The sequence below is a fragment of the Enhydra lutris genome, unplaced genomic scaffold, assembly GCF_002288905.1.
Source record: "Enhydra lutris kenyoni isolate GAN:26980312 unplaced genomic scaffold, ASM228890v2 scaffoldscaffold38, whole genome shotgun sequence".
NCBI classification, from domain to species: Eukaryota; Metazoa; Chordata; class Mammalia; order Carnivora; family Mustelidae; genus Enhydra; species Enhydra lutris.
The window spans coordinates 11,138,986-11,149,665 of record NW_019154122.1 but is presented as its reverse complement, the minus strand read 5'-3'; the positions used below and the strand labels follow the sequence as shown (position 1 = coordinate 11,149,665).

The following is a 10,680-nucleotide window of genomic DNA, read 5'->3' as shown; positions in this document are numbered from 1 at the left end:
CAAGAGAGTTTGCTGATGGGTTGGATGTGAGCATGAGAGGAGAGGGCAGAGCCCAGGTTTTGGGCTGAGTTCTGGAAGGCTAGAGTTGCCATCACACTCCCCCCTCCCAAGGGAGCGGGTCGGAGGCAGGTGTGAGATCAGGTGTTCCTGTCCTGATTCTCTTCTAAAACTTGAGGCTCTGTCTCAGGCCCGGTGCTGACAGTGAGTGGAGACCCGGCCTCCTGGGATCCGAAGGGCAGGAGGGATGTGTGTCTGGGACCAGCCTGGTCTCACCAATGTATCCCATCCTCAGGATGGAGTTCAGAGGAACGCCTGCAAGGAAGGCCCCAACCACTCCTACGACCAGACTACTGGGAGGTGCTGTTACCGCTGCCCCGAGGGTGAGTGGGGGTGCTGAGGAGGGACCGGGGTGGGGGGGAGGATTTTTGTCCTCAAGGTATAAAACTCCGGGGTGATTGGTGAATGGGCAAGAGGAAAGCCCAAGTTGTCATCGTCACGTTGGGTCTAGATTTCTGAAGCTTTTGCTCTTAGTTCCTGGCTGACCCCTTATGAACCCTTACCATATGCACGCCGGTCTGAGAGCCTCAGAAGCATTGCACGAGCTCCTCAGTATCCTTTATTAATCCCATTTTGTAGACGAGGCTGTCGAGGGTGCTGTAAGCTTAGGTAGCTGGCCCAAGGTCACAGAGCTGGGAAATGGGGGAGCTGGCGGGCGGGAGGTGTGGAACCCAGGGTTCTGTGACCCTGGAACCTGGGCTCTCAACACCCCCAGACTGCCCCTCATTTCTGAGTTTGGAAGCCTTTTGCGGTCCTCATCTTTTCCAGCCCGGAATGCGCATTTATCTCTGGGCCAGCGGAACCCTAAATCTCTCTGGAACCAGGCTCCCTGCTCGCACCCATTCCTGGGAGGCTCACCCCGCGCCAGCACCATGACTGGCTCTGAGTAGATTATCAGCTTGCCCACGCTCACCGGACTGGGGCAGCTCTGGCCCGAAGAGGCGAGCGGCCAGAACGGGGTGGTGAGCCAGTGTCATCCTTGTGGTTGTTACCAAAATTCCCAAGGCATTTCCAGTGGCCTTGGCTGGGTGGGACACAAGCTAGAGCTGAACTATGGTCTCTGATCTTGGGTGCAGACTTGAGTGGGAAAGATGCTAATTCTGGCTGTGGAGGGCGTGAGGACTGCCTCGTGCTTGGAGGACAGGAGGCCACTGGAAGTAGGGGGTGACTTTCGGGATAGGTAGGAGCTCACCTACCCATCCTCTCAGCCTGCCAGCTTTGCTGTCTGGAGGGTGGCTCCCGGCCATGGTGCACAAAATCATCCAGGGCAAGTGGCCTGAGCCGGACGGGAACCCCAGTCTGTCCCTAGACCTACAGCCTTTCTGCTCCACCGCAAGGGTGGACCGAGCCCAAGCTCAGCACCCCCCACCCCGCAAGGACCCAGAACAAGATTTTGGAAAAGAATTGGATATTTTCTATTTCCAAAAATGTTTCAAAGTTGTCATGGTAGGGAAAAGAGTAGAACTTTATTGGATTTTCTCACCTTTATTTTATGGGTTAGTGTGGGTTTTGAGGTACATATGAGGTGGGGGCCTGTGTTTCCCTTAGTGCCTGGGACTCCTGTGCCTGACTGGCCAGCCCCCCACCAACTCCCCATAAGCCTGCCCATTCCCCGCCTAACCCTTCACCCACTCTCTTACCTGCCCACCCCTCCCCCGTCCTATGTCCTTCACCCCCTCCCCATTCCTTCTGCCACCCGTCCCCTACTCATGCCCCCATCTAGCTCAGGCTGCTCTTGCTGCCATAACAAAACACCACAGATGGGGAGTGGGCGTGGGGTGTGGGGGTGGGGCACGTTCACAATGGACATTTGTTTCCAGACCATTCTGGAAGCCAGAAAGTCCAAGATCAAGTTTCCAGCAGGGCTTCTGCTGTAAAGTCTCCTCTCCTTGGCTTGCAGACAGCTCCCTTGTCACAGCTGAAGGAGAGAGAGGAGTGGGGAAGAAAGAGGGAGAGAAAGCAAGAAAAGAGATACATTTTCCTTTTTCTCTTGTAAGGACCACCAATCCTGTCGGATCAGAGCTCCACTCTCATGACCGCATTTGTCCTTAATTACCTCCTGAAGACCCTGTCTCCAAATAAAGTCACACTGGGGGTTAGGGCTTCAGCATGTGGATTGGAGGGGGGCACAGTTGGGCCACAGCACCATCCCACTCCCATGCGGCGCCATCCACCCACCCACTCCTCCCGTCCCACTTCCGTGTGCTCTTCTGCCCACCCATCCAACAACCCTTTATTGCTTCGACTAATCATGAGGTCACTTGTCAGCTTTTCCACCTTTTTCCCCTTGGCCTTTCTTCTGTGCTTTCAAGTCTCTGGGCCTTTGACTTGCCTGTCTGCCCTGGGATGCCCTCTCCCACCGCCACCACCTCCTGCAGTCCCGGTACTGCCTCCTCCAGGAAGCCTTCCCTCACCAGCCCAGGGCCGTGTGGCAGGGGGCACGCTGCTTCTCCCCGGGACAACAGCAGTCAGGACAACTGCAGCGCAGGGCTCTGTGACTTTCCACGGGACCCATAATTCCAGCTGCAGGAAGAAAGACAGACACTTCCTTCCCACTCCCTCCGGCTTCCTTCACCCCTGCCTGGCACGGTCCCCACAGGGTGTAGTGGGCAGAGACAGAGTGACATCTGCGTCCCCAGTGCCCTCCACTTCAATGCTGTGACTTGGGAAGAGAGGGCTGCCGTCCCCCCACGTTCTCTCTCTGTGGCCCTGTGACCGGGGGTGGCTGGGCGCCTCTTGCTGGTGTGGTGGGCGGGGCATTTTGCTGGAGTTTTATTGACCTGGTGCTTCCGGCAAGCAAGAGGAAAAGAGAAAAACCCACAAAAACCCCTTCCTCGGTCTCTGGGGGAAATTTCTGACATTTTGCCTCCTGTGCAATCAGGCTCAGCTGAGCTGTGTGGCAGTGTTGGCCGGAGGTGGGTTGCTGGAGGAAGGAAACTGGGAGACCTTTGAGACTGAGAAGTTTTGATGTCAATGAGTCTCTCCTCTCACCCAGCCTCTGATGCCCTTTGTAGCATCCTTGACAGCTGCTCCCCAGTCCTCTGCTTACAAACCCTCAGTGACGGGGAGCTCACTCACTGTTTCATAACAAGGACAACAATTATTGCCGATGGAGCATGCTTTGTGCTGGCCACAACGCCAGCCCTTCACCTGCATTAGCTTACTGAATCCTGAAAGGAAACCCAGAGAGGAAACTTGGACTTGGTTCAGAGATTTTCCCACGGTCATATGCTAGTAAGTAGCCTGCGGGGGCCTTATTGGAGCCCCTACTGGCTATCTCAGAAAGTTTGAGTGTGGCTAACTCAGAAACCTGAGCTCTTTCCCCTTAGCTGGTGCTGACCCCCAAGACAGAGCATGTCAGCAAGGAGCCCCTGTGGGGGCTACAAACCCCCTCCTATTCTGCCCCTTCCTTCCTGGATCACCTTCTCCTTAGTGCCCAGAGTGGGAGGAGGGGATCCTGCAGATGTGTGAAGCCTGCCTCTTGTGGGCGTGGGGGGACATCGTGAAACCAGGTCCCATGTTATACAGAGAGCATGGCTTGCTTGGGGCTGTGTGAGTGTACCCCATCATGTCCCAGGAGCAGAGGGGATTCTCCAAGGGCTATGAGCAGGAAGGAGGAGGAGGAAGCCTCCTTGGCCTTCCGGCCCTTGGTCAAGCTTGGAAGGCCCACAGTTCCCTTCCCAGTCTGTTCTCCCTCGTTCACCAAGAGGGACACATGACCAACATCTTCCAGTTCCAATTCCAAAGCCCAAGAAGAAAGCATCCAATGGTACAGATGTCCATCTCTGCTCTGGTTCCCCCTGGCCCTGGGCCACTGCTTGAGGGAGAGGACAATTCTCCAAGAAGGGCAGCCTGTGGGCTAGGAAGCCCTTCCAAAATGTGTCTATTGCCCCAGGCTGTTAGAATTTGGGGTGGTGCTGCTTGCAGCCATGGGAACACACTCCCAGGGCATGTGACCTGACTGAGGGGTCTTCCTTGAGGAAAAGGAGTCCTGGGAATGAGCAGGGGTTGGCCGGGCCAAGGTGGGGAGGGGGCGTGCTCAGGGCAGAGGCACAGAATACACAAAGGCCTCTAGGGGAGCAGGATGGACCGCTGGAGAATTGGGAGGGCTCCATTTGGCAGAAGGCGGAGCCCAGGGTATGTAGGGGGAGCGGAGGAGGGGCTGGAAGCCGGACCAAGCGCAGAGCAGTTCTCAGTGTGAGTTTCTTTGGCCAAAGCAGCTGGGGGCCTGGTTGCCTGATGCTGCGCCAGAGGTGAGAGGGGGTGCGGGAATGTTAGCACAAACTTTGAGAACATCTGGAGTCAGCAAAGCACCCTGAGATGGAGGGGGAGTGGCTGGAGACAGATCACTACAGAGGGACCCATTCTAGCACAGCCTCTGCAGGCCCTGAGCCTTTCTCCGCCGTTTTTGTTTCTGATTTTGAAAGTGATTCAGTGCAGAAAATCTGTGTGGAAAATGGGCAAAGAAGAAAATAGAAATGAACCAGGGCTCATAATTCTTTGGCTCCGTCTGCTCCAGCCCCCATGGACTTTCTGTTCTTGGCATGTCCTGTTCTGTGCCCAGGGCCTTTGCACAGTTGGTTCCTTCTGCCTGGAGCGATCTTCCCACACCCTCTGTGCAGCTGCCTCTTTCGGTCCTCGGGGACTCAGGAAGGCCTCCCTGATCCCTCTCTCTGGAGCTCTCCTGCCTCTTCCTCTGCCTTCTCTTCTGGTTCCTGCTTTATTTTCTTCCAAGTTTGTTCACACACTGGAAACTGACTTGCCAATTTCTTTCTGTACTTGCTTGCCTCTCCTCCTCTAGGCTCGAGGATAAGCTCTATGGGAGTAGGGATCTCACCTTCTCCACTTTCTAAGTTCAGTGGCTGGCACAGAGGTGATGGTCAATAAATGTTGAGTTGAGTGAAAATAGAATCCCACCAGGAAGTGAGTCACTTGAATTCTTGAATACATTTTCTGGAGCAGGGGGCATTTCTAGAGTTCGCCCCAAACAACCCCTGGCGCTGAGAGGTGATTTTAAAGGGATCTAGAGAGGGGTACTGGATGGGGTCAGAAGATAAGGAAAATTCCACCAGGGGATGGTGTTTTACCCTGAGCTGGTTGGCTTCAGAGGGATCCCCAGTGGGTAGAAATGGAGATGGATAGATTCGTCAGCCTGGGCGAAGAACATTTGTATTCATTCCCTAGGGCTGCCATCAACAAAGTACCATGAACTGATAGATGGACACAACAGAAATGGGTTATCTAATGGTTCCAGAGGCTAGAAGTCCAAGATCAATGTGCTGGCCCGGCCATGCTCCCTCTGAAGCCTCTGGGGAAGGTTCTTGCCTGTCTCCCAGCTTCTGGTAGTTCCTTGGCTGGTGGCAGCATGAGTCCAGTCTTCATCTGGCTGTGTTCCCAAGTGCACATGTGTCTTGTATCCAGATTTCCCCCCTTTTTATCATCTTGGATTAGGGCCCACCCCAATGACTGCATTTTAATTTAATTACCTCTGTACGGATCCTGTCTTCAAATAAGATCACATTCTGAGATACCAGGAGTTAGGGTTTCAGCGTGTCTCTTTCAGGGGACATAATTCAACCCATTACAACATTCCAGGACATAGGAGGGGTGCCAGAGAAAAGACCAAGGTACCTAGTGGTGGCTGCAGCTTAGAGCCCATGAAGGGAGCCATATACAGTAATGCCAAAGCAGGAATCAGAGCCAGAGGGAGGCCTGAGAATGAGAGGGTGGGTCCATATTGATTAGGTGGTCAGAGCACGTATCGATCAGATCTATGCATCAGGCCCTGTGAGAGGGGAACCACTGGGGGGCAGAAAGGCAAAGATTCAACCTTGAGGAGCTCACAGTCATGGGAGGAATTCAGATACTAAGACAATGTATCCCACAAATAAGTGTGATTACACATCTAGATTAGATTACAGCAGACTTGGGGCGCCTGGGTGGCTCAGTGGGTTAAGCTGCTGCCTTCGGCTCAGGTCATGATCTCAGGGTCCTGGGATCGAGCCCCGCATCGGGCTCTCTGCTCAGCAGGGAGCCTGCTTCCTCCTCTCTCTCTGCCTGCCTCTCTGCCTGCTTGTGATCTCTCTCTGTCAAATAAATAAATAAAAAATCTTTAAAAAAAAAAAAAGATTACAGCAGACTTAGGCATAGGAGGGCAAGGTACGTGGATCTCTGACAGTTTATAACAGGGGTCTTGACCAAGTTGCTGGCAGAGTGACACCCTGACAATGATGTGAAGGCTGAGCAAGGGTTTACCAGGGGAAATGGGAGAGGCACATTTGTGGCAAAGGGCCAGCTTGTGCAAAGGCCCTGGGGGCAGAAGGGAGCATGACCCCTTTGGGGGACATGAGATTCCAGTGTGGCTTAAGATTAGACAGTAAGGGAGTTGTAGGTGGGCAGAACCTCCTTAACCACGGTAAGGACCTAGGGCTCTATCCGGGGAGCCATGAGATGGCTTTGAAAGTTTTAGGCAAGAGGTGATGGGGTCACATTTACCTCTCTGAAAGACCACTGGGGAGCTACAGAAATTTTCTGAGCTAGAGGATGCCAGCCATCAAGCTTGTATTTCTGAGAGGTTCTCACATATTTTTCTAAGCAGGGGCTTACCTTGAGGTCCAGGGACTCCCAAGTTGTCCATGGGTAGATTTCAGGGGGGCCTAGACCTGAATGAGTTCACTCCTTTTCATCAGCCTCTGATGCTTCCTTCCCTTGTGGATTAAGACAACAAAGCACAGTAACGTTCTTGTAGTGTCTGCAGCTTTCCCCGCAGTATAAGTCAGATATTCTCCTGATACCTTGCAGTGATACCACAGTTGCCACGGATATCACGGAACATTATTCATGCTCATCGGCTATGTTGAAACAATGATATTCATTAGATTTTTATGTAATGAGTTTACAAAGAATCACAGATATCGCCATCACATAAATTATTATTTTAAGATTTTATTTATTTGACACAGAGAGAGAGATCACAAGCAGGCAGAGAGGCAGGCGGGGGAGGGGAGAGGAAGCAGGCTCCCTGCTGAGCAGGGAGCCTGATGCGGGGCTCGATCCCAGGACCCTGAGATCATGACCTGAGCTGAAGGCAGAGGCTCACCCCCCTGAGTCACCCAAGTGCCCCATCACTTAAATAATTTAATGCTTTGTTAACGGTGCTCTCACACAGCTAGGTTTCTGGGTCATCCCATGTACTGTACTTTATGCACTTTAGAAACACGATTCCCAGCGGGGTCCTCCGCTTCCCCAGAATGACTAGGCGGCACAAGGAATGTTGAGGACCTATGGTTCAGCCTAACTTACTTTCGTCCGAACAGAGTGAGGGTAGAGAAAGATCTGGCTTGAACACAGAGAAGACGGGGACGCCATCAGTCCAGGTTGGACGCTCTTAGGGGTCCATTTCTCTCCGTCCTGGACTCTGCTTGCGTCTAAATCACCTCCTTCTCAGGCAGGCTGTGGCCACGCTGCGCCTGCCACGACCCGGCAGCTGGGGACTTCAACTGCCCTTTGCCCCAGGAATCCAACCATAAAGAGAAGCGGTCTTCACTGGTAGCTTTTGTGAAACTCTCAGAGATGAGGCTCCCTGGCGGACAGGGCTCACGTGTCTCTGAAGCAGAGTGGTGAGGAGGATGTATACTGATTGGCTTGTCTGGGTCATGTGCCCACCCTGAAGGACGAGGTATTCTGATTGGCCTATTTGGGGTCATGTGCCCACCCTGAAGGATGAGGTATTCTGATTGGCTTATCTGGCTCACGTGCCCATACGGGCTCAAGCTGTGGGTGGTAGGCATCCCGGCTAGGACTGTCACTGGACCCAGAGCTGGGGGGGCAGGCGAAGGCGCTCTACCGTTTTGCCGCATGGAGTCGGTGTCGACGCCGTGCACCTCCCGTCCGTGTGTAATGGGACTCGGGGGCTGCTGGCTGATCTGCGCGCATCTCAGTCAGGCTGGCTGAGGCTCCGCAGGGTCTAGGGACTCCGGGCTCCCCAGTTCCTGCAGGGAAGCAGGGCTCCTGCCCGAATGACCGCCGCCGGTGCCCTCTGGAGCTTGCTGTGCGCCAAGCACACCTGCTTATTTTCACCATCCCTTTACCCCGTTCAACAGCCCGAACGGGGGATCCTGCTAATCTCATGGTGCCCATGAGTCACTGGAACTGGCCCAAGCCACGCAGTGGGAACCCCCGGGCCCAGCTCTTCCACCCAAGCCGGGCTGCTTCGCCCGCCTGCTCGCTGAGCTTAGGCGAGGTCTGCCCTCTCCCCCGCAATGCGTCCACGTAGAACCCGAGAGCTGGACGACCATGTTTGGTGGGTTGAAGGGTGGAGCTGGGAAGGGCTTCAGGGACGAGAGGTAAAGTCTAGGGAGGTGAGGTCTTCGCCAAGGCGGCTCGCCCTGGAGCTTCTCTGCTTCCTTCCCCAGGGCACACCTCGCAGCAGCCGTGCGCACAGGGGTCATCCGACTGCAGGAAGCAGTGTGCTCCCGACTACTACCTGGACAGGGACGGCCGCTGCAAGGCCTGCGTGACCTGTTCTGGAGGTAAGGGCCCTGTTCTCCCCCGCAGGGGCAGCTTCCGGGGAGAGGGAGCCCTCTGGGTTGTAGGCAGAGAAGGTGGGGAGCAACCACATTTGGTGCCCGGCTGGACTCTGAGTTGGCCCCCTGGTGCCTCAGTTTACCCCTCTGTATTTGTGAATTGATATCAGCCATGATGTTTTGCATCCGTTTTTTTTTTTTAAGATTTTATTTATTTATTTGAGAAAGAGAGAGACAGAGTGAGAGAGCATGAGAGGGGAGGACAGAGGGAGAAGCAGACTCCCCATGGAGCTGGGAGTGGGATGTGGGACTGGTTCCCAAGATTCCAATATCATGACCTGAGCTGAAGGCAGTCGCTTTACCAACTGAGCCACCCAGGCACTCTTGCATCTGTTTTTAGACGGACTACGACCTCTAGGAGATCCCCCCCGCTACTTTTTTAATGTAGTCTCTATGCATAGGTTGGGGCTCCAACCTATGACCCTGAGATGAAGAGTCTCATGTTCTACAGACTGAGCCAGCCAGGCCCCTGGGGAAAATTCTTTTCTTATCTCTGCTTTACAGTGAAGAAACCCAGGTTTAGGGAGGTTAAGGGCCTTTCCAAAGTTAGAAAAGTCTGGTAAGGGGCAGATCAGGAGTTTGAGCTGTCTGACACCCAGAACTGTTATTCACCTAAGACCACAAGTGCTTCCAGGAGAAAGCTTCCCATAGCACTTTCATTGTTAATTTATTATGGTTGTGGTTTATGTGCTCTCTGGTGTTTTGTTTTGTGTGGGTTTTTTGTGGTGTGGGACTGGGAAATTTGTGGAGATTTCTTGTACCCTAATAAACGTTCACATTTCATTTTACCTTATTTTATTTTTTTAAAGATTCTATTTATTTATTTGACAGATCACAAGTAGGCAGAGAGGCAGGCAGAGAGAGGGGGTAGGAAGCAGACTCCCCGCTGAGCAGAGAGCCCTATGTGGGGCTCGATCCCAGGACCCCCAAAATCAGGACCTGAGCCGAAGGCAGAGGCTTAACCCACTGAGCCACCCAGGCACCCCAAATGTACATATTTTAAAAGCATGTTTAGTGTGTTTGGGAAAAAAAATGGATGTTCTGTTGGTTAGGTACAAAATTCTCTATATACCTATTAGATCAGGCTTGTTAATTGTGTTGTTTAAATAAGATGTGTTCTTTTTTTTTTTTTAAATATGTGTTCTTTTAAAATAATTTTTTAAGTTTATTCAAGGTGGGGCACCTGGGTGGCTCAGTCAGTTAAGCAGCTGCCTTCGGCTCAGGTCATGATCCCAGGGTTCTGGGATCGAGCCCCACATCAGGTTCTCTGCTCAGCAGGGAGTCTGCTTCTCCCTCTCCCTCTGCCTGCCACTCTGCCTGCTTGTGCTCTCTCTGTCAAATAAATAATTAAAATCTTTAAAAAAAATAGTTTATTCAAGGAGTCTCCACACCCAGTGTGGGGCTTTAACTCATGACATTGAGATCAAGAGTCACATGCTCTATTGACTGAGCCAGGTAGGTCCCCTGAAATAATATGCATTCTTTTTTTTTTTTCATTCTTATCTATTTTTGTCACCTTCCAAATGGTTGATGTCTGAGTTAAATGTATAAAATCCATCTCCCCTATGCTTCTTTTTTACCAGATTTTCATTGTGTTCTATTTATTTTTGCTCTCTATATATCAAAGCTATATTTTTAGGTACAATGTTCATGAATACTGTGCTTTCTTGGTGGGTTGGACCTTTCATCAGCATGAAATATACCTCTTTGGTCCTTACCATGTATTTTCCTTAATTCCATTTTTGTTTGATATCAATATTGCCATTCTTTTTTGTCTACACTAGTATTTCTCTGGCATATCTTTACGTTTAAAATTAATGACTGCATTGTATTAAATGAAAGTTATAGGCATTCATTATAAAACTTTCAAGCAATACAGAAGTGTGAGGAAGAAAGCCAGCTCTGCTCCTTCTCCTTCCCCTTCCTTGGGTGTCTGACTGACGCTTCTGTGTATCTCTATATAGAGGGAAGAAGAATGGGAAGGTTTGCAGCCAGACAGCCTATACATACATAGAGAAAAGGGATTTTTTTTTAATTT

At 52.0% G+C, this 10,680-nt stretch overlaps 1 protein-coding gene across 1 annotated transcript in view; it reads left to right on the top strand.

The window, feature by feature from the left end:
• The first annotated feature begins 333 nt into the window (after positions 1-333).
• The window catches only part of LOC111154847 (TNF receptor superfamily member 8), a 48,843-nt gene continuing 38,496 nt past the window's right edge, over positions 334-10,680 (top strand). The window contains exons 1-2 of the mRNA XM_022514775.1: positions 334-380; positions 8,472-8,588. The gene's annotated coding sequence lies outside the window, so the exon portion shown is untranslated. The remainder of the gene's footprint in view (positions 381-8,471; positions 8,589-10,680) is intronic.